Genomic DNA, 26,497 nt, shown 5'->3' with positions numbered 1-26,497 from the left:
GGATTTGTTAGTCTCCATTTCGCCTTGCACAACTTTAATTTGAGTTCGCTGGAACCGCCCATTAACTTTCCTGTAATTGACCGATTTTATATCCATCCCACAGCTTCGTCCCACCCATCGCCTTTCTTACACCGCTCTCATGAATGGCGCTTCGAATTCTGATTGACAACTAGTCTAACGAATGACCCTAGCTGAGGCGGATTCTAAGGCGAGTAAATCAAAGACTGAACGGCCAATAGGCGGCAGGCTTTTCTTGAAGGGGCGAGACTTCCGGCAGCTGGTAACTAGAGCCCCAGGGAGAGGCGGAGCTGGGAGGTAAAGAAGAGTGTCAAAGTGTGAGGTCACGTGGAGGGTTTGTAATCTGCACTTCTGTAAAAAGCATTATTGGGATGAGGGTCGTGACGCGCAGGGAAAGGGGAAGACGGAATGAAGCGAATAACTGAAGTAAGTGAGAAGGATCAATGACGGATTAAGGGGTGCACTGACAATATGGAGAAGCACTGAAGCAGTTAGAAAAGGTGCAGTGACCAGTGAGGAAGGGGTGAGGGTCATAAACACCAATGAATATGCGCGCAGTGTTCATTTATGAGTAGGGAAGGTGAACCGGGCTGAATTGAACAGTGATTGCAGACGATTTGGTGCAGAGTAGTGAAAGTGGGTTTTTGGGATGGCGTGGTATGTTGCTCAGTAAGGATGGGGGCAGTGACCTGTGAATAGATGGTGCATTGACAAGTCAATGTGGGTGTAGGGAAGAGGCAAAACAGTGAGCAGAGAAGAACGAGTGTACTGACCAGTCAGTGAAAGGTGGACGTGAATTCAACTTACTGTTAGTAACTGTTATTTGTGTTCTATTGCTATTTGCTGCTTGAAATGTAACATGGTTTGCGGTACCTTGTTTTAGCTATCACCTGTGTGTGTGTATATGTGTGTATATATATAGTATGTTTGCGTGTAACAATAGCTTGTTTTGTGCAGCGCTTCATACCACACGTCTGCCGTTTTCAAGTACTGCAGCTAATCAGTATTAAAATTACAAAATATAATGGTATCCACATTAGAAGGATGGAAGAGTCTGTATGATCAGCCTTTTCATTAACACATCCCTCACCCTGCTCCCGCTTTAATGAAGCCAGGTTCGCAGCAACCACAGCACCGAGACCGCCCTCATCGCTGCCACTGACGACATCCGGTCCCTGATGGACAAAGGAGAAACAGCCGCCCTCATCCTCCTGGACCCATCAGCAGCCTTTGACACGGTCTGCCACCGCACCCTATCAGCACGCCTCCATGACGCCGGTATCCAAGGGAAGGCCCTGGCCTGGACCACATCCTTCCTATCCGGCAGAACCCAGAGCGTCCGCCTCCCACCCTTCCGCTCCAAAACCACCGAGATTATCTGTGGCGTCCCACAGGGATCCTCCCTCAGCCCGACGCTGTTCAATATCTACAGGGCACCTCTCGCCCACGTCGCACGACAACGCAACCTCAACATCACCTCCTACGCCGACGACACCCAGCTGATCATATCCCTCACCGAAGATCCCCACACGCCAAAGCTAACCTCCACAGAGGAATGAAGGCCGTAGCCGACTGGATGAAGGACAGCAGACTGAAGCTGAACTCAGACAAGACGGAGGTCCTCATTCTCGGACCCACCCCATCAGCCTGGGACGACTCTTGGTGGCCCACATCGCTAGGCACAGCCCCGGAACCCACGGACCACGCACGCAACCTGGGGGTCATCCTCGACTCCACTCTCTCCATGAGCAGGCAAGTCAACGCCGTCTCCGCGTCCTGCTTCAACACCCTCCGTATGCTCCACAGGATCTTCAAATGGATCCCCTTCGACACGAGAAAAACCGTCACCCAGGCCCTCATCACCAACAGACTCGACTACGGGAACGCCCTCTACTCAGGAACAACAAACAAGCTCCTGAGACGACTCCAACGCATCCAGAACGCCTCGGCCCGACTCGTCCTCGACGTCCCCCGCCGCAGCCACATCACACACCACCTGAGAGGCCTGCACTGGCTCCCCGTCAACAAAACGATCACCTTCAAACTCCTCATCCACGCACACAAGGCACTACACAACACCGGACCCACTTACCTGAACAACCGACTCAGCTTCCACACCCCCACCCGAAGCCTCCGCTCAGCCAACCTCGCCCTCGCCACAGCCCCCCGCATCCGGAAAACCACAGTCGGTGGCAGATCCTTCTCCTACCTCGCCGCCAAGACCTGGAACACTCTCCCCACCCTCCTACGACAGACCCAGGACCTGCTGGCCTTCAGAAGACTCCTCAAGACCTGGCTCTTCGATCTGTAGCACCTCCCCCTCCCCAGCGCATTGAGACCCTCTCGGGTATGTAGCGCGCTTTACAAATGCAGTGATTGATTGATTGATTGATTGAGATTGGTGGCATCAGCATTGATGTACCACAAGGTGGAGCTCTGCTACTGTTTCTGCTAGATTTAAAGATGTAAGGTAGAAAGGGATGTTTTCGTTTAAATGGCCTCCCTGCTTTAAACCGCATGTAGATTACACAACTACCGCGGTTTTAAAGTTGAGATATGTTTCTTCAACTGGGACTAATACTATCTGGAATGAGACTTAAATTCGTACTCGTTATATGTAGCAATACTGTCCAATTCAGTTTAGCATCTCAGCGAAGAACTGCAGCCACTCTCCTTTGAAAAGTGTATTAGGTCTCCTGATAAGTGCTCTGTGGCGAGTAGCATGCTACTTCAGAACCCAGGTTAGTGGTTAATCCAGGGGTTGTTGATTATTGGTGTTATTTTGTGCTCTCCGGTAACCCCTTCCATGCATGTTCCTCAGTTTCTTTGTGGTACATAAATTAAAAGGAGTTAGGTGTGATTGTTTTTGGAGGGTGGGTGGGGGCACTGAGTTTATACAAATGGTTGGTGGAATAAAGAGATAGGCTAGAAGGGATTACGTATTGTGACATTGTAGGGATATGGTTTCAAAGAAGGAGAGATTTTCGACAATATTGAGAAATCCAATAATAGAGAATAAGGCAGACTGTCATGCAATTTAGAGAAGGCTATGCTCAGAGAGAGGACGCATGTAGAGTAGGGATGGTAAGGAGACGATCATTCCATAGAAAGAAAGTAGAATATAATAGAAAGCTGGAAAGTGCCAAACCCTGTTCGGGCGGTGAGCACAGAGCAGACTAGGGCTACTGAGCCTCAACCGTGATGGTCGAGTTAGCTTGCTGCTGGTGTCCATCCTCTTGTGGTTCTGCAGACAGCCAAGTACATCTTTTATGCACATGACTCTTGGGGTAGGTAGCAAGCAGTCAAGTATTCTAAAGCAGATAGTGTGGGAGACGAGCTCAGAACTCAACAATCATCCGACAGATGCAATAATGTATGGTCCAACCCCAGCGCCTGTCTTTTGAATTAAATAAAGTGCTTTAATCACACAGCATTACTTAATGCTACGCAGCATAATTAGGGAAATGCATCACTGGTCTTAATCTTGAGAGACTACACTCTTCTGCTCTTACCCAACACTAGCAGAGTTCTTCTGGCTCTGTAATCACTGACTTCTATCCTATGACACAGCGCTAGTTAGACACGGGTGCAGTTCACTTAATCACTCCTAAAGGGTATATGTACTCAACAGTTCAGTTTGCTTTTCGCTTTGTGAGATTTTCATAAAAAGGTCTCAACCGCTTTTCAGTCTCTTGTTTGCCACCAAATCTCTAGCCCAGCGGTTACAGACGTCTGGGAGTTTCAGTATAGGCAGGTGAGGAATGGACACGTCAGTAATCTTGCTCTGGCTTCAGAGGTTTTGAGGCTACTGTGGCTTCCTTCCATGGATCTTCGCTTCAGCAGCTCTTGTCTTCAGCAGTTCCAGCCTCCCTAAACCTGGTGCATATGGGATGCTGGCCCGGCAGGTGCAGCCTCTGGGCCACACTTGACCTCAAGGATGACTATGGCAGTTACAGCCTTCGGGCTAATCAGAGGGGCACACTTCTGCAACGATGGAGCGCTTGGCTCTAAGCTCCGCCGTGGCATCAGAATTGTCTGCCACAGCTGGCTGCCAGTCTCACTCGATTTTGTTTCTTAAAGGTTGGATTCGGTGATGACTAGAAAGTTTAGAGCAACCAGGCAACTCTTTCCATACACTGATTGCTGCTGACTTCACTCCCTGGTAGTCTCTCACTCTCTAAGGCTATTCACCACACCGGGAATACACTGGGCTTTTCCTCCTGGACTGTTTCTCCTCCAGGAAGGCCAAGTCCACTTCTTCCTTCCCTCCCTCAGGAGGGAGGCTTTTAGGATGTATACAGACCCTTAGCTCCTCCAGCAGCCTTCAGATGATGTTCCCTGACCTATGGGAGATTGGCTGTCATGCATCAATCAGCCCTGGTACCACAGCAGCCATTCAAGCACTCTGCAGAGCACTCCCTTTCTCGTTCATGAACGACTTGAACTTGGAACATAGTCGGATGGTTTAGATCGCACTTCTACTTAATTTTTCCAGACTTGGTGATTCACTGCATAATGTTTTAAAACTGGCTTGGGTTCATTCTTTGATATGTAATTTTCTGGCTGCTCCCCAGATACAGCATTTGTGCAAAGTGATGGCTCTCATAGCAGAGATTAATGATGCTGGGATACAGATTTTGTGCAAGATGATGGCTGTCACAGCAGGTGGCAGGGATGCTGTGTCCAAGCAGGAATACCCCAAAAAGATAATATGAAGTGTGAGAACTCTGTATCTGGCTGTCATCAACCTTTCTAAAGCAGTAACCAGGGACAGACAAAAGGACAGGCTATGCATAAACACTTCCTCACCTTGAACAACAGAAACAGCAGTCGTACCCCTCAACACTATCATCTACCAAATGGCTGTATTCAGGAAGAACTAATCAGTAGCCCTTTGCTGAGAAGGTCCTCTGTGAATTTTTAAGCGACACCCTGTCTGTTTCCTTCATTTCAGTGTATGGGTCTCCAGCCTTCAGCTACAGGAATACAGTCAGTACCATTCCATTGGAGAGGTTGTATCTACACTCAATCATATGCCACACTACACCTAGAGCACCCAAAATGCATCTCACTGGGGCTAGCACTCAGACTCTGACCTGCTACTATACATATCACCCTCAAACTGAACTTACATGCACTCAACATGCACACAGAATGTCGGCACAAGGATCTGGAATTCACATTCTAGGGAAATTGTACGAGGTGTCAGGAGTCCACACACTCTGTGACTGAGAAAAGGTCTAGTCACACTATTAATTGAAAACAACTCTGTATGCGGCCACCAACACTATGAGTGCAGGTTTTGTGTATTCTTCCAGTTCATTGAGCAGTTTCTGAGCCTTGCATTACCAGGGATAGGCGTCGTCCTCTGCGCACATGCTAGATTTAGTGTCACGCTAGGGACACACAGAAGGTCCGGATACTAGTTTTACATGCAGTTGGATACTCGCAACAAAGCTACCTGCCCATTCGCCACCAGGGAATATTCCTATCCCAACAGAACAAACAGTGGTTTCAAGTCGGGTACATTTTTCGTGCAAAGCTTTATGAATATGGTGAGAGGAGGCGTTTTAAGGAATTATGCAACCCAACAATGTAAAACTGTAGAGCAAAATAACATTATGTGCACGTAAGATAGTGTGTTGTATAGTAATATTTGAAATTTCGCTTAATGTGAAACTGTAGAGAGAAATAACATTATCTGCTTGTAACAGAGTGTATTGTATTATAATATTTGCATAGTGCTTACTACTCCTATGTGTGGTGCAGTAGGACTTATCCACAAGGATCTTGTGACGCGTGGGTGTGTGGTTGGAAGCGTGCTGTCTTTGCTTTGAGCCTGTGTGGTAAGTGTTTCCATGTCATGTATGATGAGCACTGTGATGTAGTTGTATTGTTATGAGACGGGTGGTTAGTACATTGACGGTTGAGTAAGTGTGAAGAACAGATTTTTTTTTTTAATAGTTTGTGATATGTTAGTAGCACTGGTTATCTCTGCAGGTCCCTTTAATTGTGATGGTATTTTTTCTTTTGTGTTGTCAATCCCCTTGCATAATCATTCTGTTACAGGAGGTTGTGTGCCATGAGATCCTATTGATCCGGGGGATGGATAACAGGTGCGGAGAAGGAGTGAGTGGAAATAAAAGCTGTTTTAACAGTTTCTATTAATCAGGATTTAGTATTACGAAACATGCACAATTCATTTTTACAGAAATGTATTTTAATCTTAAGGAGACGTATAGTATTCCTAATGTAAGTAAATTACTTTTTGCATGTTCACCCCCACATTTTTGGACTGATGCTGCTGGTTTATCAACTCTGAAAGTACACTTAGGCCAGTTAATTCAACCTCCGTGCCAGTGTCCTAACTCATTATAAAGTGTATGTTGAATTGGCTATCCCCAGTTGGCAAGGACTGACTTACTTATAAGTCCCTGGGATATGGTACCCCAGGCACGTAAGGCAGATGGCCACTCAGGACTGTAGAACTGACTGTGATACCCTGTGTGTAACAAGGTTCAAGATGGCTTCCAGCCTGCCACTGCAGACTGTAATGGCACACTGCCAGTTCGACTTTGCGATTCAAACAAATGGCAAAGCTCCCACTTCCCTTAATATATGTAAGTTTCTCCCAAGGAAGGCCTATCTAGCCCTAAGGCAGGGAACTGTATATTATTAAGTAGGATATGTGTTTTCATATATGTCTTAACAGCTACACTCCTAAATCGTCGTTTTGCCTTGGAAGGGCTATTAGACCCATTGTCTAACACAGGGTTATTGCCTGACCCCTCAGCTCGGCTAACGTTTGAGTGGGACTACCTAGCTGTGTACTGTAAGGTATCAAATTCATCGTGGCATTAGACCCAACTTGATGCCCAGGTTGAATTTAATGTCACCACTAAAGAAATGCAACTTTTAAAAAAGTTGCCTCTCTGTGACCCAGTTTGTCCAAAGGACTCACACGATCATTTGCCACCAGACTGCTTTCTACCTGCCTTGGGAGTTGTGTGAATGACTCCCAGCTTAGGAACCAAAGCAGCCTGCTACAGGGTGAGGTATTGCCTCCCCTTCATAGGAAGCCACTCATGGTGTTTGCCCAGAAAGCGAGATTCAAGGGGAAGCCACCTTTGGTGGGCAAATTTTGATCACGCTCCTGAGGGGCTGCCCTTTTTTCAGGCAGATAGGCTGGCGAAGGGGACAGAGAGGACAGACCAGAGCCCAGACTGTTTTTTCTGTTGTTGTCTAGCCCACAGGTAACCGCACCTCTGGAATGGGCTGGCATGCTCTTAACATCCGAGAAAGGGTTCAGACATCTTGAAAGTGGGCAGAATAGTGCAGCCAGGCTTTGCCAGTGCCACACATAGCCAGAAAACCATCACCAAGAGGCAGTGGACCTGGTAGCCTGTTGGCTAGTGTCCGCATCAACCACCCATGCCACTTTCCTCAAGTAAATAATGCACCCCTGGCACCCTGACCCTTAGATCACGTTGAAACTAGAACAAGAAGTGAAGGAGTGACCTGCTGCTTATCTGGACTGCACAAAGAGAGGCTGCACCATCTGCTGGACTGTCCCTGCTGCACCTTGGGCTAGCGAAGAGAGGACTGTTCTTGTGGCTCCTGGCTCATGAAAAAGTGATGCCCCAGACCAAAGGAGTGTCGTAAAGGAACAGTGGACTGCACCAGGGTCAGCACCATTGAAGTAGTCCACGTCCACAAGTTGGTAGTCACTACTGAAGAATCTCTACTAACTGCCACTGGGTACACCAAGAGACTGATCCTCAATGGCTAAAAGTTGCATCGAGTCAGCCGGACAGAGCAGTGCCATCTGAGTCCAAAATGGTCGCACAAGAGGGACACCAGCCCTCTTATGAGGATATCCCTGAGACTGCTTTGGACAGTGACCCGTAGCCCAGCCGCTGCTTGCCTTCTATGGGCTCGAAGAAGACTTCAAGGGACCCCAACTTCTGCGGCCAGTCGCCCCACCTTAACCGTGGACAGAGGAATAACCACAAAGGCACCTCCAACGACTTCACAGTCCCCGGAGCATCTTCATCTTCTGCATCTGCAGCATTAGGACCACTCAATGGAAGTCTATAGCGGTCGAAAACAGTTTGGTGGCCAGGTAATTGTCCAAATGTACCCCATTGCCCCCACCCATAGACCTTCTCCCTGTCGGAGTTGGTCACCTAAGCCAGACTGGAGTTGCTGAATTAACGTTTACAAACTTTTTAAAAGTTTACAAACTGTACGGTTACTTAAGTTTTGTTTGCGGTTGCATTAAAGATGACTTTTTCTTTAAAAATCTGAATCTCCTTAACCCTCGGTGGATTTTGCTAATCTTGGACTCTAACAATTCATCCAAATACGATCTATTTTTATAAATTTGTGTTGTTTCTTTTGTGTTGTGTGGCTTTTTTATTTAATTGTTTGGTACTGTTAAATGCCTTACTCGAGTTCCTTTGTTCAAGCCTTGCTGCTCAAACCCATAGCAACCCAGGGTTGAGCTTAATGGTTGTACAAAGGAGCCTGACTGGACCCAAGACAGTTTTTGAAGTTTGTTCCATGGTAAGTCCTCACAGCCACACCATAATACACCCAAATCCTTCACACCTGGAATTATGCGAAACTACTTCCCTTTAATTCTTCAACAACAACATATGTTCTTCTCATACTGCAGTTAAAAACGAAAATCAGCATCCAATGTGGAATAAAGAATGACTAATAAACAGGTTCTGCTAGTCTTTCCGGTCTGACTGGGCCACTGACATGTGGACTTTGTATTACTTACTTGATGTAGGATGAGGGTTTCAGTGACGGAATGCCTTCTGATATATGTCTAGGTTGACCTTGGCTCTATGAGCCTGCAGGCTGTGCGATGAACGCCATTGGAGACTAAGTTGTGATCAACCCAGAAAGACAGTTTAGTGAATTATTGCCCATGCTGTGGAGAAGTACGTCAACATGAAGGTCACACATTCCAATCCTTGTGAGATAGCCTGCTAGGGTAAATCATGTGCCTGTGCTCTCTGTGTAACCTGCAAGTCACTGGTTCAAATGCCAGTGACATATTTCAGTGTTTTGAAGACATCTGCCGTTGAGATCTTTGTGTAATTGGTGGTCACACATTATAATCCTAGAGAGAGAGCTCTATTGAATTAACTCACTCTTTCAAGGAATTTAAACGTTCTATCAAAAAATTTCCTTTTTGAAAACTACCATGGTCTCTCTGTCAGACATCTATTCCTCCAACACGACCTAAAAATACCTTTTGCATTTTATAATCTGATCTATAATTAATGTAATTTGTTTTCCTTAGGAACCCATCTCTGCAACAGATGCGTGTGCCCTCTGAACTGTCTCCAGAGCACAAGTCGGGGGTACACACGGGTAGGCTGGGTGTAACACATGGGTAGGCTGGGGGTACACACTGGTAGGCAGGGCCTACCCACTGTATTCACAGGGTAGACACCATCCACCCTGCCAATAAGCTGCGCGTCACTGAAATATACTGAACTTGCCCGCTTTCAGATACACGTTCAGCAGTGCCTGCACGTTGTCTGCTTTCCATTCCCAGAAGCAACTTGCAGGCAGGGAGAGGGCTTTTTTATTTTTTCCTCCAGCTGGGCCAAAAATAAAGGCCGAAGTTAAGGGGCGTTCAGGCTTCCTTTTGTTCCAATATGATCTGGCTGGGCGCTGTCTGGAGCTTCACACTTTGATGCAAATGCAATTAAGGGGAATAAAGGCTCACAGCTTTTTATCACTTCACATGCCTTCTCATACTTGAGAGAGGCATGTTTTTTTACTTTTTGTTCAATCCCTGTATATTAGAGATATGCATGCACTGTAAGAATGTCAAATGTATTGGTCTGTCCAAGTATTTACACAAATAACTATTTAAATACCACTATTTTATTTCTTTTATAGTGCCCCTATTCCAATGCAGGGTGTCAGAGCACTTTACGTAACATACACATTATACATTGACAGTAACTCATGTAAATGTGTAAATCAGTGTACAAGATGTTACAAACGATAGTGAGGGTTACACAGTGTAGGAGTTACATGTGCTTTGAAGCTCACTGTGCTATATTAGGATTACAACAATTTATTAACTGCAAGTAGCAAAGGGATCTCTGTGTTAAAACCAGCAATCCATGTATCTACATAAAATAAAAATCTGTCTTCTGCATGGTACATGATATGCTTTGCAGGAGAGACATTAATCTTATATACTACTTTGATTCAAATCTGGTACTAGGCAAAACACAAATCTCTCCAGCAAAAGTGTTAACCACTAGAGTTATTCTATCATTATTATTATTCCCATTCCCTGAGATTTATTGGGCACGTAAAGATCTTTGCAGCAGGTGCCGTAGCCCCATAAGATGTTTTAAAATGCCCCCGGGTGCTGGAAGCGCTGTCAGTTATCTGTGCGCGCTGCCGTAGCATAGCTTTTGCTGTGGTGTATTTTAAAATCATTCCCTCGTTTTCTTATTTCTGTTGGATTTCATTAGTATTTTGCCCTGCTTTTAACCTGTGGCATTGTGTGCTTAGAGCTGTATCCCCAATTGCGCATTCTTGCACTATAATTGTTGTACTCACCGCTTTTAGAGCGGGTCCTTGGCCAGTAGAGTGTGACATTGCCGCCATCTTGGGGGGAAGGAAGTGCCGTTTTTGAGCGCCATTTTAGTCAGCGCTCTAGCGCTCCGGCGTCCAGGACTGCAGCCTATTTAAATCCCAAGCACAGGTGGGTTAGCCTGAACAAGGTACCCCCGGGTGCTGGAAGCGCTGTCAGTTACCTGTGCGCGCTGCCGTAGCATAGCTTTTGCTGTGGTGTATTTTAAAATCATTCCCTCGTTTTCCTATTTCTGTTGGATTTCATTAGTATTTTGCCCTGCTTTTAACCTGTGGCATTGTGTGCTTAGAGCTGTATCCCCAATTGCGCATTCTTGCACTATAATTGTTGTACTCACCGCTTTTAGAGCGGGTCCTTGGCCGGTAGAGTGTGACATTGCCGCCATCTTGGGGGGAAGGAAGTGCCGTTTTTGAGCGCCATTTTAGTCAGCGCTCTAGCGCTCCGGCGTCCAGGACTGCAGCCTATTTAAATCCCAAGCACAGGTGGGTTAGCCTGAACAAGGTACCCCCGGGTGCTGGAAGCGCTGTCAGTTACCTGTGCGCGCTGCCGTAGCATAGCTTTTGCTGTGGTGTATTTTAAAATCATTCCCTCGTTTTCCTATTTCTGTTGGATTTCATTAGTATTTTGCCCTGCTTTTAACCTGTGGCATTGTGTGCTTAGAGCTGTATCCCCAATTGCGCATTCTTGCACTATAATTGTTGTACTCACCGCTTAAAGAGCGGGTCCTTGGCCGGTAGAGTGTGACATTGCTGCCATCTTGGGGGGAAGGAAGTGCCGTTTTTGAGCGCCATTTTAGTCAGCGCTCTAGCGCTCCGGCGTCCAGGACTGCAGCCTATTTAAATCCCAAGCACAGGTGGGTTAGCCTGAACAAGGTACCCCCGGGTGCTGGAAGCGCTGTCAGTTACCTGTGCGCGCTGCCGTAGCATAGCTTTTGCTGTGGTGTATTTTAAAATCATTCCCTCGTTTTCCTATTTCTGTTGGATTTCATTAGTATTTTGCCCTGCTTTTAACCTGTGGCATTGTGTGCTTAGAGCTGTATCCCCAATTGCGCATTCTTGCACTATAATTGTTGTACTCACCGCTTTTAGAGCGGGTCCTTGGCCGGTAGAGTGTGACATTGCCGCCATCTTGGGGGGAAGGAAGTGCCGTTTTTGAGCGCCATTTTAGTCAGCGCTCTAGCGCTCCGGCGTCCAGGACTGCAGCCTATTTAAACAGCACATGGAGACGCGCAGCGGTCGAGCGCAGCGGGAGCGCCGTATGAGCGCCGGAGGTGCGCCGGAGGTGTGCCAGAGGTAAACCCGTTTGCGCCCGTTCGCGCATGGTCGGGCATAGGGCCTAGACCCTCTGCCCCAGTATGCAAGTTGCCTCTTGTATATTCACGCCAGTGTCTTTTATCATTAAAGGGTGTCTTACCCTCTGTTTGTTGCCACTCGTTAGATTTACGTTACAACAAACAATTGATGGACGGAATGCTGACAATGCAGACATTCTCCCCCAGTCAAGAGATCTGGGTTAAATCCATCGTTCTTTTGCCCACTACGCCACCCCAGGTTAGACATGGCCATATGCAAATCAGTCTTGACCCTGTGCCTCATGGGAACAGTCCAGCCCGAACTGCCAAGCCATGTCTTCCCTGGACCGGAATCAAGCATCCTAGGACCGGTTTCTGGCTATCAGCCGTCATCAGCCAGGATAGCTTGACTCCAGTGGCATAGTGAGCACGGGTCCCACGTCTGGGAATACCCATCCCACTTAGGGCGAAAAGCGTTACAACAAACAAATGATGGACGGAATGCTGACAATGCAGACATTCTCCCCCAGTCAAGAGATCTGGGTTAAATCCATCGTTCTTTTGCCCACTACGCCACCCCAGGTTAGACATGGCCATATGCAAATCAGTCTTGACCCTGTGCCTCATGGGAACAGTCCAGCCCGAACTGCCAAGCCATGTCTTCCCTGGACCGGAATCAAGCATCCTAGGACCGGTTTCTGGCTATCAGCCGTCATCAGCCAGGATAGCTTGACTCCAGTGGCATAGTGAGCACGGGTCCCACGTCTGGGAATACCCATCCCACTTAGGGCGAAAAGCGTTACAACAAACAAATGATGGACGGAATGCTGACAATGCAGACATTCTCCCCCAGTCAAGAGATCTGGGTTAAATCCATCGTTCTTTTGCCCACTACGCCACCCCAGGTTAGACATGGCCATATGCAAATCAGTCTTGACCCTGTGCCTCATGGGAACAGTCCAGCCCGAACTGCCAAGCCATGTCTTCCCTGGACCGGAATCAAGCATCCTAGGACCGGTTTCTGGCTATCAGCCGTCATCAGCCAGGATAGCTTGACAGTTCGGGCTGGACTGTTCCCATGAGGCACAGGGTCAAGACTGATTTGCATATGGCCATGTCTGAACTGGGGTGGTGTAGTGGGCAAAAGAACGATGGATTTAACCCAGATCTCTTGACTGGGGGAGAATGTATGCATTGTCAGCATTCCGTCCATCATTTGTTTGTTGTAACGCTTTTCGCCCTAAGTGGGATGGGTATTCCCAGACGTGGGACCCGTGCTCACTACGCCACTGGAGTCAAGCTATCCTGGCTGATGACGGCTGATAGCCAGAAACTGGTCCTAGGATGCTTGATTCCGGTCCAGGGAAGACATGGCTTGGCAGTTCGGGCTGGACTGTTCCCATGAGGCACAGGGTCAAGACTGATTTGCATATGGCCATGTCTGAACTGGGGTGGTGTAGTGGGCAAAAGAACGATGGATTTAACCCAGATCTCTTGACTGGGGGAGAATGTATGCATTGTCAGCATTCCGTCCATCATTTGTTTGTTGTAACGCTTTTCGCCCTAAGTGGGATGGGTATTCCCAGACGTGGGACCCGTGCTCACTACGCCACTGGAGTCAAGCTATCCTGGCTGATGACGGCTGATAGCCAGAAACTGGTCCTAGGATGCTTGATTCCGGTCCAGGGAAGACATGGCTTGGCAGTTCGGGCTGGACTGTTCCCATGAGGCACAGGGTCAAGACTGATTTGCATATGGCCATGTCTGAACTGGGGTGGTGTAGTGGGCAAAAGAACGATGGATTTAACCCAGATCTCTTGACTGGGGGAGAATGTATGCATTGTCAGCATTCCGTCCATCATTTGTTTGTTGTAACGCTTTTCGCCCTAAGTGGGATGGGTATTCCCAGACGTGGGACCCGTGCTCACTACGCCACTGGAGTCAAGCTATCCTGGCTGATGACGGCTGATAGCCAGAAACTGGTCCTAGGATGCTTGATTCCGGTCCAGGGAAGACATGGCTTGGCAGTTCGGGCTGGACTGTTCCCATGAGGCACAGGGTCAAGACTGATTTGCATATGGCCATGTCTGAACTGGGGTGGTGTAGTGGGCAAAAGAACGATGGATTTAACCCAGATCTCTTGACTGGGGGAGAATGTATGCATTGTCAGCATTCCGTCCATCATTTGTTTGTTGTAACGCTTTTCGCCCTAAGTGGGATGGGTATTCCCAGACGTGGGACCCGTGCTCACTACGCCACTGGAGTCAAGCTATCCTGGCTGATGACGGCTGATAGCCAGAAACTGGTCCTAGGATGCTTGATTCCGGTCCAGGGAAGACATGGCTTGGCAGTTCGGGCTGGACTGTTCCCATGAGGCACAGGGTCAAGACTGATTTGCATATGGCCATGTCTGAACTGGGGTGGTGTAGTGGGCAAAAGAACGATGGATTTAACCCAGATCTCTTGACTGGGGGAGAATGTATGCATTGTCAGCATTCCGTCCATCATTTGTTTGTTGTAACGCTTTTCGCCCTAAGTGGGATGGGTATTCCCAGACGTGGGACCCGTGCTCACTACGCCACTGGAGTCAAGCTATCCTGGCTGATGACGGCTGATAGCCAGAAACTGGTCCTAGGATGCTTGATTCCGGTCCAGGGAAGACATGGCTTGGCAGTTCGGGCTGGACTGTTCCCATGAGGCACAGGGTCAAGACTGATTTGCATATGGCCATGTCTGAACTGGGGTGGTGTAGTGGGCAAAAGAACGATGGATTTAACCCAGATCTCTTGACTGGGGGAGAATGTATGCATTGTCAGCATTCCGTCCATCATTTGTTTGTTGTAACGCTTTTCGCCCTAAGTGGGATGGGTATTCCCAGACGTGGGACCCGTGCTCACTACGCCACTGGAGTCAAGCTATCCTGGCTGATGACGGCTGATAGCCAGAAACTGGTCCTAGGATGCTTGATTCCGGTCCAGGGAAGACATGGCTTGGCAGTTCGGGCTGGACTGTTCCCATGAGGCACAGGGTCAAGACTGATTTGCATATGGCCATGTCTGAACTGGGGCGGTGTAGTGGGCAAAAGAACGATGGATTTAACCCAGATCTCTTGACTGGGGGAGAATGTATGCATTGTCAGCATTCCGTCCATCATTTGTTTGTTGTAACGCTACTCGTTAGATTTAGCCCGTGGTCAATCTACGTGTAATTATTGCTCTTTCGGCGCGACAGAGAGTGATGAGAATAGAAGCCCATTCGAAGCTGACCTGAAAATGGCATTAGTGAACTGCCGCTCACTGCCAAAGCATGCTGTCGAAATTTCCCTCTTACTTCATGATAAGACTCTGGATATATTGTTTCTTACGGAAACTTGGCTGGGACCTAATTCGGACCCTGATATCGTCCAGTCATTGCCCTCTGGGTATTTGATTCAGCATAAGGACAGAGCCGTAAAGGTGGGGGGAGGGGTCACCATCATTTATAAGGATCACATAGCGTGTCGCCTATTCGACCTCTCAATTTCGGATAGTGAAAGTGTACATTTTGCTATTTCAATTTCTCCAGCTACCTCCTTTTCAGGATTTTTGATCTATCGCCCTCCGGGTTCCTTGGGGCAATTCCAGGAAAAATTGGTTGAAACAGTAATGGATGTAGCCAGTACTGTTTCTAATTTCATGGTGCTGGGGGATTTTAATCTCCATTTTAATAAATCGTCGGATTTTGTTGCCTCAGAAGTAGTAAAAGATCTGGGGAGTTATGACCTAAGCCAAAGGGTACAACACCCCATTCATTCGAAGGGCAACCTCCTGGACCCCATTTTTTGTAATAATCCCGGCCTCACCGTTGATGTCCCTGTCCTGGTTCCCTGGTCAGACCACATGGTAGTTCCTTTTAGTTGGAAGGTGCCTCGGCCTAGCCCAACCCCAATTTCTCATAGAGGGCTGGCTAGGCACTGGTCCAAGCTTGAGCTCTCTAAATGGGCAAACACTTTGAAGAAGACTGAACCCTCAGCCCATTCGGGCGCGGATAGAGCCAATAAGGATTTTAACCAGTGGATAGAACGGTCCTTGGATAGCCTGCTGCCAAAAAAAACGACAACACTAAAGAAAAGCCACACCAAACATCCCTGGTTTAATTCGGAGCTAAGAGCTCTTAAACAAGAGTGTAAAAGGGAAGAGAGGCAATGGCGAAAAGAGTTTAGTGGTGAAAAGAAAAGGAGATACAGAGCGGCTCTAAAGAAATATAGGACCGCTCTGATCACCACTAAATCTGTTTTTTTCGCTAGTAAAATTGAGTCCTCCGCTAATGCCCCCAGGGAGATATTTAGAATAGTAAAGTCTCTAATGAAAGTACCTGATCCGCCGCCTGTTCCGGATGAATTAGGTAGTCGATGTGAAGAACTGGCGACTTTCTTCAGCACAAAAATCCAAAAGATCATCGATACGCTTCCCCCAATATCTCTAATTGACCTTCAATCTTCATCTTCCACCCAGGATCAATTGGATCATCCTAGGTTCTCCTCTTTCTCTCCTCTTAGGGAGGATCTCTTGCCCCCTTTATTGAATGCCATAAAGAGTGGTTCTCCGCTCGATCCTGCCCCGATGAATATCTTAAACGCAGTTTTGCCTACCATTAGCAAATCGATGGTGAACGTGGTCAATGCTTCAATGGAGTCAGCTGTGGTGCCTAGAGAGTGGAAGGTAGCGATGGTCAGGGCCTTGTTGAAGAAGCCCAGCTTGGACCCAGGGGACTTTTCCAACTATCGCCCCATTTCCCTGTTACCCGGGATCAGTAAATTGACTGAGAAGTTTGTCAACATACAATTAGCCTCTTTCTGGAATCACATAATTTGCTCCATCCATCTCAAACTGGGTTTAGGAAAGGACAGGGAACGGAAACAGCCCTGTTGAGGGTGGTGGAGGAGGCCAGGAGGATTCTGGACGCTGGTGGCAGCGCGGCCATTATCCTCCTGGACCTCAGCGCCGCCTTCGATACAGTTAACCATCATATTCTTATCTCCCGTCTCAGTAACATGGGAATCACGGGTAAGGCTCTCAGGTGGCTGGAATCCTTCCTTGGGGACAGATTCTTTAGGGTCTTTGAGGATAATCATTGCTCCTGCCCGGGTCCGTTGCAGTGTGGGGTGCCGCAGGGGTCTTCCCTTAGCCCCACACTGTTCAATGTGTATATGGCTCCCTTGGCGGAGATAGTGGCTCCTTTTGGGGTTCAGTTGGTGAGTTACGCTGACGATACCCAGTTGGTGTTCTCCCTGAATCAGACTGCACATTCTCCACTGACGCTGTCTAACTGTCTAGAAGCCGTTGCAAGCTGGATGGATCAGTCCCATCTCCGACTGAACGGTGGAAAGACAGAGTTGCTGCTGTTGGGACGACAGGCTAGATTTGATAACGCGATTTTCTGGCCTTCTTGTATGGGCCCTGGCCCCATCCCTAAATCGGAAATCAAAAGCCTCGGGTTTTGGCTTGATGCTGAACTAACATTTAGAACTCAGGCTAGAAAAACAGCTACTATCTGCTTTGGGCTTCTGAAATCCATGTGTAAAATCCTCCCTCAATTGCCGGAAAAAGCTAGAAGAATCCTAATACAATCATTGATTTTATCTAGGATAGACTATGGGAATGCCATCTATTTAGGAGCCCCGGCCTCCGCGACTAAACGACTTCAGGTCGTCCAGAACTCGGCGGCAAGGCTTCTAACAGGCACCAGCCATCGCACATCAGCTAGACCTGCATTAAAAACTCTCCACTGGCTTCCGGTGAAAGAGCGGGTCCATTTCAAGTCATTGTGTATGGCACATAAAATTTTCCATGGGAAAGGCCCTCCCATTTTAGAAAACATGGTAATGCCCTACAAGTCTTCTCTAAATCTTCGCTCCAACGATCAGAACGTTGCAGTGATCCCTCGGATCAACAGATCCCGTTCTGGTGGCCACCTCTTTTCATTAAATGCATCCAAACTGTAGAATTCTCTTCCTCTGTCTTTTCGCCAAGAGTCCAGTCTACTTGTGTTCCGGCAGAAACTAAAAACATGGCTCTTTCCGAGAAAGTAGAGTCTTTTCTAGATTAGCTAATGGTCTTTCCATTATCCCTGGGTTACCTTTCCTGAGCGCTGGGATGCTTCCGAGTAGCCATGCGCTATATAAGAGTCTTTCAATTCAATTCAATTCAATTCAACTTTGCAATCAATTAAGCAGACCTGATCTACTGCCATTTTTCTCCTTGTTGCCAATTTATTTATGGCAGAGATTAGAAAAAATGAATGTATTAGTTGAGTCCCAGATTTTGCCTTGGGATTGCTTGACTTTTTTGGCGCAACCCCGACTCAAAATCTAATTTGTTAAATCTTGTAATACACTTAAATGTACTCATGATAGACCTGCTAGACATATGTGTGAGGTCTTAATATCTGATGTCACTTTCTGTAATGCCACTTGCGATGTCAGTCGCTGTGATTTCACGGGCCATGATGTCACTTGCATACTGCCTAACTTGGTTAGTCACCCTCACTTCTTTTTTCGGTTGAGCTTTTGAGACCTTTTATATATACACTTTAGTATATACTTCTGTATGGGTTTAAAGCCCGCCCTCTGCTTTTCATTTTTGTTTCAGTACCCTTTTAAAATCCTTGCTTGCTTGTGGTAAGTTTTGGAATGTTCAGCTTTGGTGCCCGTACTGCGTCCCCTTCTTCCTCTGTTATTTCTGCCACCCTTACCTTATGGCGGCCCCTTCGGGAGGTAGTGCCCCTTTATATTTTTCTGCATGCTTGTGACCTTTTGCTTATAATCAGCGCAGCGCATGCTTCATGGATGCTGCGCTTCATCTTTCGGCATGGCTGCTGCTTCGGGATGTTGTGCCCCTTTCTTTGAGTTTGCAGATAATTGGTGAGAGCTGCAAGTCTCTGAAGGGTATGACTTGTATATTTTGTCATCGCTAAACGACATCGGCAAAACACACTGGCAAAGCCAAAATGCAAAAAGCTGTTGGCTTTGCCAATGTGTGTTTTTTTTGGTAGGTAACTTTTACCAGAAGATGCGGAGTTCAAAGCACCCAGCATGCGAGTTGACCACTTCTAACCAGCACAGCCCACAATCCCCACTCACACAGGTTGAAAGAGCGAGAATAGTAATATTACTGTCAACGACCAGCACTAGGCTGACTTTGTCAAAGTCGGCACCAGTTCCCCAGATGGAAAAGCCAACAAGCTGCAATGTTGTGTTTCATGAACGACTTTCTGGCCACTCTGTCTGTCTCTACTCTCCTTTCGGCCACTGCATCGCCCCCTTAATGCCAGGCTGAACCAATTGGAACCCTAAAAGAGTAGAACATGCTATTATAGCATGTCATGGCTAAAGGCGGGTTGTATATTTAGGGCGCTGCAGTGTGGGAAGTTATGTGCTTGTCACATGACTCAATGTAAGCGCTGGGTTGTTTCCTGTGATGGGAACCAGTGGTAGCTCTGAACTCAGTGTTACAATCTGAAAGCGAGCGGGCATAAGCAACTGTATGAGTTGCTCCCTCTGCGTTCTCCCAGCCTTCCTTCCCTGCTCACCCAGGCTTATCGGTGTACATGATCGCCTGACATGTCCCCCCACACAGTCATCGCCACCATAGCCTCCAACATGGACTGGGAGATTATCCTTGCTGACTTCCGGGTATTTGGTATGGGAGTATGGTACTGTGGTTGTAGAAGGCTTTCTATATTGCCCTCATTCCGACATGACCGAGAAAAGCCAAGGCCCAGCATAAGGCACTGCCTTCAGCAGAGGTTCAACTAGAGTTAACCTGTCAGATGGACAAAGAAGACTGCCACACACAACAATGGTCCGTCCTAGCTTTAAATATCCTGATGGGTATTATTGAGCAGCTGCCCTTTTTTATTTTGAAAGGGAACGCACTTCTCAGGAGGTGTGCAATACTTTTAGTAGGAGTGTACCAACACTTCTCTACATCAAACATGTATTCTAAGATCGCGGGTAACTGCATTCTTCGATTTCCATTTCAAGCACTGGTAGCAAGGAATTTCACAGCAGACATTGGGAATGCATGTTCAGTCTCCGGTTTTATATGGATTGTCATGCTTTTTGTGATTGATTGAGGCTATACAGTGGCATGTGGTGTCAAAGGAGTCTTCCAAGCAAGTTCATTTTTATTTCCCCTCATATCAAATAATACATATACAGTATCAGCAAGTGTGCGTAAATAAATCCATAAACGGCATTAGGCAAAAAAGAAAAGAAAACAATACTACATATCCCAGTATCTAAACAGAAGCAATACTCCGTCCAACCACAACAAAAATCATAGTTAGGCTCGGTGTAAACCATTAATACTACTTAGAACTCTTCTAACCAGGTGGCTAAGGCTCCCCAGATCTTCCTTCCCTTTCGTTTAGCCTGAATACCCTTACGATTATATAGAGCCATTTCAAATTGATATACGTGCAGAAAGCGCCCTTTCCATTGCTGGAATGTCGGGGGAAGACTATCTAGCTATGCCGAAGATATACACAATCTATATACAGTCATAGCGAGAAAGAGCAGTTCCGGCCCAGGCCTTGAACAGGTTTTATCCACTCCCAGTAGCATGAGTTGCGGGGACGGAGTGATCTTACTTTTAAATACCTCCCCTAAGAAGCCCACAATTTCTAACTCTAGTTGTTTTAGGCTGGGACAGGAGTAAAATCTAGAGACCAGATCGGCCCCCGACGCATGGCATCTGGAACATCTTGTCTCAGCCGTGCCGCCCCATTTTGCAATCTTTGCAGGAGTTATGTAAAGGTCATACACTGTTTTATAATGTTGTGATTGCAAATTCGAGGCATACGACACTGTACTCCCTAGCTCCAGTGATTCCAAAAACCCAGAGTCGGCCAGGTCAAGTTTCTCCTTCCATTTCCCATCCTGCTTCTCCAGATCATCAGGGACCAATTCCAATAGGCAACCGTATAGCTGAGAGATGGAAGCGATAACTTCTTTTACCATTACTTCCAACACAGGTATTTGATCAAAGACAGCTGTCCCCCCCCCCCCCCCCCGACTTTTTTTTTTTTTTTTAAAGTCCCTGGTCTCGTAATGAGACGTTGAATTTACTACGGATCAGTTCAAAGGGCGTAAATGAGCTCCCTACCAAAAGATCTCCAAGTCTACTAACCCCATTGCGGCCCCATCTATTAAAGCAGCTGTCATGGAAAATGCAGGGCAATTGCTCATTATGGGTCAGAGGAGTATATCGGCTATACCTACCCACCCCCGCTTTTTTCCGAACCAAAACCCAGTTCCTTTATGCTGCATACAAGGTCTTAAAGCGGGTTCGTTTGAAGTAACTTGGCTCAAAGAACATCATTAAACAGCCATGAGCAGTCTTCCCAATCAGTAGCTCATAAATGGAAGGTGACCTGTTGCCGGTGTCCTTTACCATTGTCCGGCTACTAAACAATATCTGATAGCACTGCATAGCTGCAGCAAGATAATACAGCCTAAACTTTGGTAATGCCCATCCACCCCTAACTCTGGGTAAGCACATATAAGCATTAGCTCTTCTGGTTTTTCCGTACGCCCAAATAAAGCTCGCTATTACCCTATCAATTTTCTTAAACCAGATATCATTAATTTCCAGTGGGACAGATCTAAACACATATAATATTTTTGGAAGGAAAATCATCTTAATTAAGTTGCATCTTCCCATTATCGACAGTCTCAAGTTGTCCCATCTTTTGAAATCTTGCTTGGCTTTCTCCAGAATAGGGGACAGGTTTTTATCAACTATGCCATCTACCTTTGAGGTGATACAGATACCCTGATAAGTAGCTTCAATTGTAATCCTACTATCAGATGCTAGCGTGTGTCTGTTGATTAAAATTTGGGTTTTAGTTTTGTTTAGAAGGAATCCTGACCTACTCCCAAATTCTTCAGCCAGTTCCTCTACTGCCCTTATGGCCCTATCTGGATCACTGGTGACTATGGCGATGTCGTTGGCGAGTGTCTTAGTATCCCACCCCTGTAGTATAATGGGCGCGACACCTTGTGTGGCTTCTAACATTCTGATAAAAGGGTCGATAAATAATGCGAACAGTAGGGGAGACATAGGGCACCCCTGTCTTGTGCCCCTCTTGATTTCAAAGGGTTCAGTTTCTTGTCCCTTTATACTCAAATAGGCTGTAGGTCTTTTATATATTGCCTGGATTGCATTAATAAAGTTTTTTCCCAGTCCAATATCCTCCATCACTTTCCAGAGAAAGGCCCACGACACTCGGTCGAAGGCCTTTTCTGCGTCCAAAAAACAGACCCCCATTGGTTTAGCCAGGACTTCGGTTGCATCGAATACGGTAATGACCCTTTGAATGTGGTCCGTAGTGCCCCTCCCCGGGATAAACCCATGCTGTTTTTCAGATACTAGCTGATGTATGACCCCGACTAGTTGGGTAGCGCAGATCTTTGAATATTGCTTCCCATCGCTGTTTAGCAATGTAATTGGTCTGTAAGAACCAAGAGCAGCAGGGTATTTGTCTTTCTTTAGAAATATAATTATGTTGGCAACGTCCCAGGATCTGGGCGGTTGAGTCCCCATTCTAACTCCATTTACAAGGCTCAGAAGCTCCTGCTGAACTTCTGCAAATAATGTTTTATAGAATTCTAATGGTATGGAGTCTACCCCTGAAGCCTTCCCTGAAGGTAGGGCAAACAGGGCCAATTGTAGGTCTTCTAATGATATTTCTCCCCCTATCATCAACCGCTCCTCATCTGTGAGTGTAGCTGAGCCCAACTGGCCGACTAAATGGCTGTCTGGTGACGCAGGGCCATGAATAAACGGATCGTTATACAAATTAGCATAAAACTCCCTGAAGGCCTCCCATATTTCTCCGGGTTCTGTAACTGTATTCCCACTCATGTTCTTAACATTACTAATGTTGTAAGCCGTGCTCTGCTGTTTTGCCCTGACTGCCAGAAACCTCCCGATACGCTCATTGTATTCATAGCGATCCTGCTCGTTAGCCGGGAGTTTCCCACCTATTTTCTCTGCGTGATGTTAATTTAGACGGGCCTTAGTAATAGATATCTCATTTAAAACAGGATTTGAGTCCCTCCCATTTTGAACAACACTAATTAATCTGGTTTCCAAGCTGCTTAATATTCGATATAGCTCTCCACAGCGTCCACGTGCCTTCTTCTGTTTAGAAATGCTAAAGCTCAGGGTTTCGCCCCTAATGCCTGCTTTGAAGGTATCCCAGACCATCCCCTCCTCGGCGCTTCCCTTATTTAAAGAAAAAAAAAAGCACTATCCAAGACTTCATATGCTCAACATAGTCATGATCCAGAAGCAGCCCCCTTTCAAACGACCACTTTCTAGGCGCTCAATCAGTCCAGCAATTACCAACTCGAACACAATCGGATTATGATCAGACACTGCTCTAGGATATAGATCCACCCGTGCCCCTCTGATCAATATAGGTGAAACTAGAAAATAATCCAACCTGGCAAAACTGCCATGGGGGGCCGAATAGTAAGTATATCCTGGATCTGGTGCCCTTAAGGCATGCCAGATATCTACCAGGTCTAGCTCTCTACGCAAATGCCCAAGAGCATGGAATGATTGTGGCTTTCGTCCCGCATAGCCGTCTTGCGTATTGCAGAACCCCCCTCTTGACCCATTTAGGTTAAGATCCCCACAAACAACATATGGACCAGGCCACGTTGGCAGTTCGGTGGCCAGAAAGTTAAAAACACTTGGATCATCCAGTACTGGAGCATATATTGCGCATAATGTGCAAGAGCCTTACACTCCTAAATCACCCATCTACCCAGCTTGTCGGCTGTATTGCGGCCTGGGATGATTGAGGTACCCTTCACTAAAATAGCCACTCCTCTGGTCCTGATTTCTTGTGTTGTGTGACAAGTAACCTTTTATCCCAGAGTGTTCAGCAGGGCCCTGTCTTCTCTGGCAACATGAGTTCTTGAAGGCAATACACGTCTGCTTTTAGGTAGTAAAGCTCTTCATGTACCCTCCTTCTTTTAGCCTTATCATTCAAGCCGCAAATTTTGATAGATGCTATACGCAGCCTAGCCATAGCTCAAGGAGGTTGTTTCAGCCAGCCGTAATAACCACCCATTAGGGCCTGATGTATTACTCCAGTGTGTTGCCACTAGCACCACCCCAACTTCTATACTGCCTGCTGCCCATCCTCTCTCCCCTCTAAATTTGTGTGTGTCAGACCTTTGCCTTCCTCAGGCCAATAAATGCTGCACCATCAGTACTTTTACAACCACTTGCTGTATATTGCATATCATGCCATTGATCGGCCTACCGTTGCCCCTTCCCCATCCCCACCCTCTCTACACCCAACCACTGCCCCAACCCACCTCCCCCCCCCCTCTAGTGAAAGCAGCCAGACCTACTGGTCTGTGTGATGGAAACCGAGTGTCAGCAACGCGGTGCTCCCCCTCTCCTGACAGGTGTTGTCCCCTTGCTCCTAAAAGAACAGCAGAAAAAAGAGACCCCAAAAAGATACCCAACTCAAACAGAGACAAAAAAGAATAGAACATCAGAATAGCCCTAGAAAAAAGATTGCCATCAATACTAAGTGTCCAGTGAATCTCAATTTTTCATATATTGTCCCGATCTTTAAGTATTGTTATAGCTCTTTGAGACCTGACACAGATATTCTTTGGCCTGAACCTCTGACATAATTTTTTTTACTGAGCCACGAACTATTGTTTTCAGCCTAGCTGGGGCCAGTAAGTATGCTTCATGGCCCGAGTCCTGAAAAGGCTTGATAACCTGTTGCAGTCGCCACCTGCGCTCTACTGTCGTGTGAAAAAAGTTCGGGTGGGCAAAGAATAATACTCCTTGATATGTCCGTCAAGTGTCGGGGCGGGCTTTTTCAAATATTGCCTGGCGCAGCAGGAAATTCCCAAAGAAGACCAGAATGGCTCGTGGCTGCCTTGGATTCCTGCCAGCTGACGTTGGTTTTTTACTGATCATCGGAAATCTATGCACTCTTGGCACTTCCAATGCCCAGTCCCATCCAGCCAGTTCAGGGAATGATATTTTCAGAAGGTCCAGCATGTAAGCTCGTATGTCCTCAACCTCCACACCTTCATCTATGCCAAGAAACCGAAGATTGTTTCTACGTTGGCGGTTTTCCATATCTTCCAGCTTCCATTGTACGTTATTTAGTTGGTGCTCATGCATCTTAGTTTGTTCTTTCACTTCAGTGACTGCATCTTCCAGGGCCGCTGTTCTATCCCCGATGTGGGCCAAACGTTCCCCGATCTCCGAGCATGCCTTCCCAACTTTTCGCACAGCCCCTTCTAGTTTTTTCATCGCATGCCTGGCTTTTTGCTATCTGCCCGTGTCTCGGCTCGGTGCTCTTTGATAGATTCTAGTATTAGACTAAGTTCAGGACTAATAGGCATGGTGTTGGTAAGTTGTGGGGTGGTTGTTGCTGAGTCATTAGCGATTGAAGCCCCCGGAGAGATCCCAGCCATCCTTGTATGGAAATAATCCCATTTCAAGCCACTACCAGGAGCCTACTTTGCTCTTTGTTTTCGGGATTTGATGCTGCCTTTACGCACTTTCTGTTGCTTCGGACGTTTAAATGCAGTTTCAGGTGCCTCCAGCATGCTGGATTCAGAGGTAGCCAAGAGATTCCCACTGGACTCGCTATTATATGAGTCAGGGGCTTCAGAGTCCAAGCCATCAGTCAAAGAAAAAAATGTGTCCGCCCCATCCAAGGTGGTGTCAGAGATTGCAGCCGCTGTAGCACCGTTCAGCACAGCAACGTGGTCCTTATCACCTTCACCTTCACCTTCGTCCACGCTACCCCCTGCCCCTACTGCTACCACATCTTGGTCAGGTAACAAAGAGTCACTTGGGCCGCCTGATTCCCTGCTCTCTGTCCCATCCTCTCCAGTCGCACCTACGGGAGTTGTAGCATCTAGCGTGTCTGGTGTATCCTGCCTACTAGTTTTTTTACCTGCGCATGGTAGAGATGGCCAGTTCTCAGAGTGTTTGCTGGTAAAAATTCAGTAATTGAGGGCTGTGGTATATATTGCAGGTCGGTGTTCAGATCCCCTGTCCCTTCTTCCGCGCCAGCCCCGGTCTTACTTAATTTGAGGGCTTGATTCCTCCTTTTAATAGTACCAATACTGCCTGAACTATTTTTCCCCACTTAGGCTACTACTGCCTTACCTGACCCTGCCCCTGGCTGCTTGAGGGTCACGTCCAGTCTGGCGGCAGGGGGTCGGATGGCAGGTCTATTCAGAGCTGAAGCTCACGCTTCTCCTTTGTCCTTCAAGCTCTTTGCAGGTTTTGGTGGCATTCTCGTGCAGGCAGCCACCCAGGCAGTACCGTAGCCTAGTCCGAGCACCAGTCGGGGCAATTTCCTGATGAGTCCCGCCCACCAGTCCAGAACGCTGAGACACCGGCGTGCAGCAAGCGCCAGCTCCGGTTCCTCTCCTCACTCCACAGCGAGGATCCAGCGACCATCCCGTTGCAGGGGGTCCGATTACGAGGGAATCTCCAGCATTCAGACCG

General features: G+C 47.2%; 1 protein-coding gene across 5 annotated transcripts in view; it reads left to right on the top strand.

The window, feature by feature from the left end:
* The first annotated feature begins 219 nt into the window (after positions 1-219).
* SLC37A4 (solute carrier family 37 member 4) overlaps positions 220-26,497 on the top strand; it is a 120,884-nt gene continuing 94,606 nt past the window's right edge. Inside the window, exon 1 of one of the 5 annotated variants that reach the window (XM_085645890.1) lies at positions 220-315. The gene's annotated coding sequence lies outside the window, so the exon portion shown is untranslated. Of the gene's footprint in view, positions 445-26,497 lie in introns of all 5 variants that reach the window. The other 4 variants (XM_085645892.1, XM_085645893.1, XM_085645894.1 and 1 more) reach the window with 4 other exon arrangements.

This window comes from Triturus cristatus, chromosome 3_1 (genome assembly GCF_964204655.1).
Source record: "Triturus cristatus chromosome 3_1, aTriCri1.1, whole genome shotgun sequence".
Taxonomy (NCBI): domain Eukaryota; kingdom Metazoa; phylum Chordata; class Amphibia; order Caudata; family Salamandridae; genus Triturus; species Triturus cristatus.
Note: the sequence above shows the minus strand (reverse complement) of the source record. Positions and strands in the feature narration are given on the sequence as shown.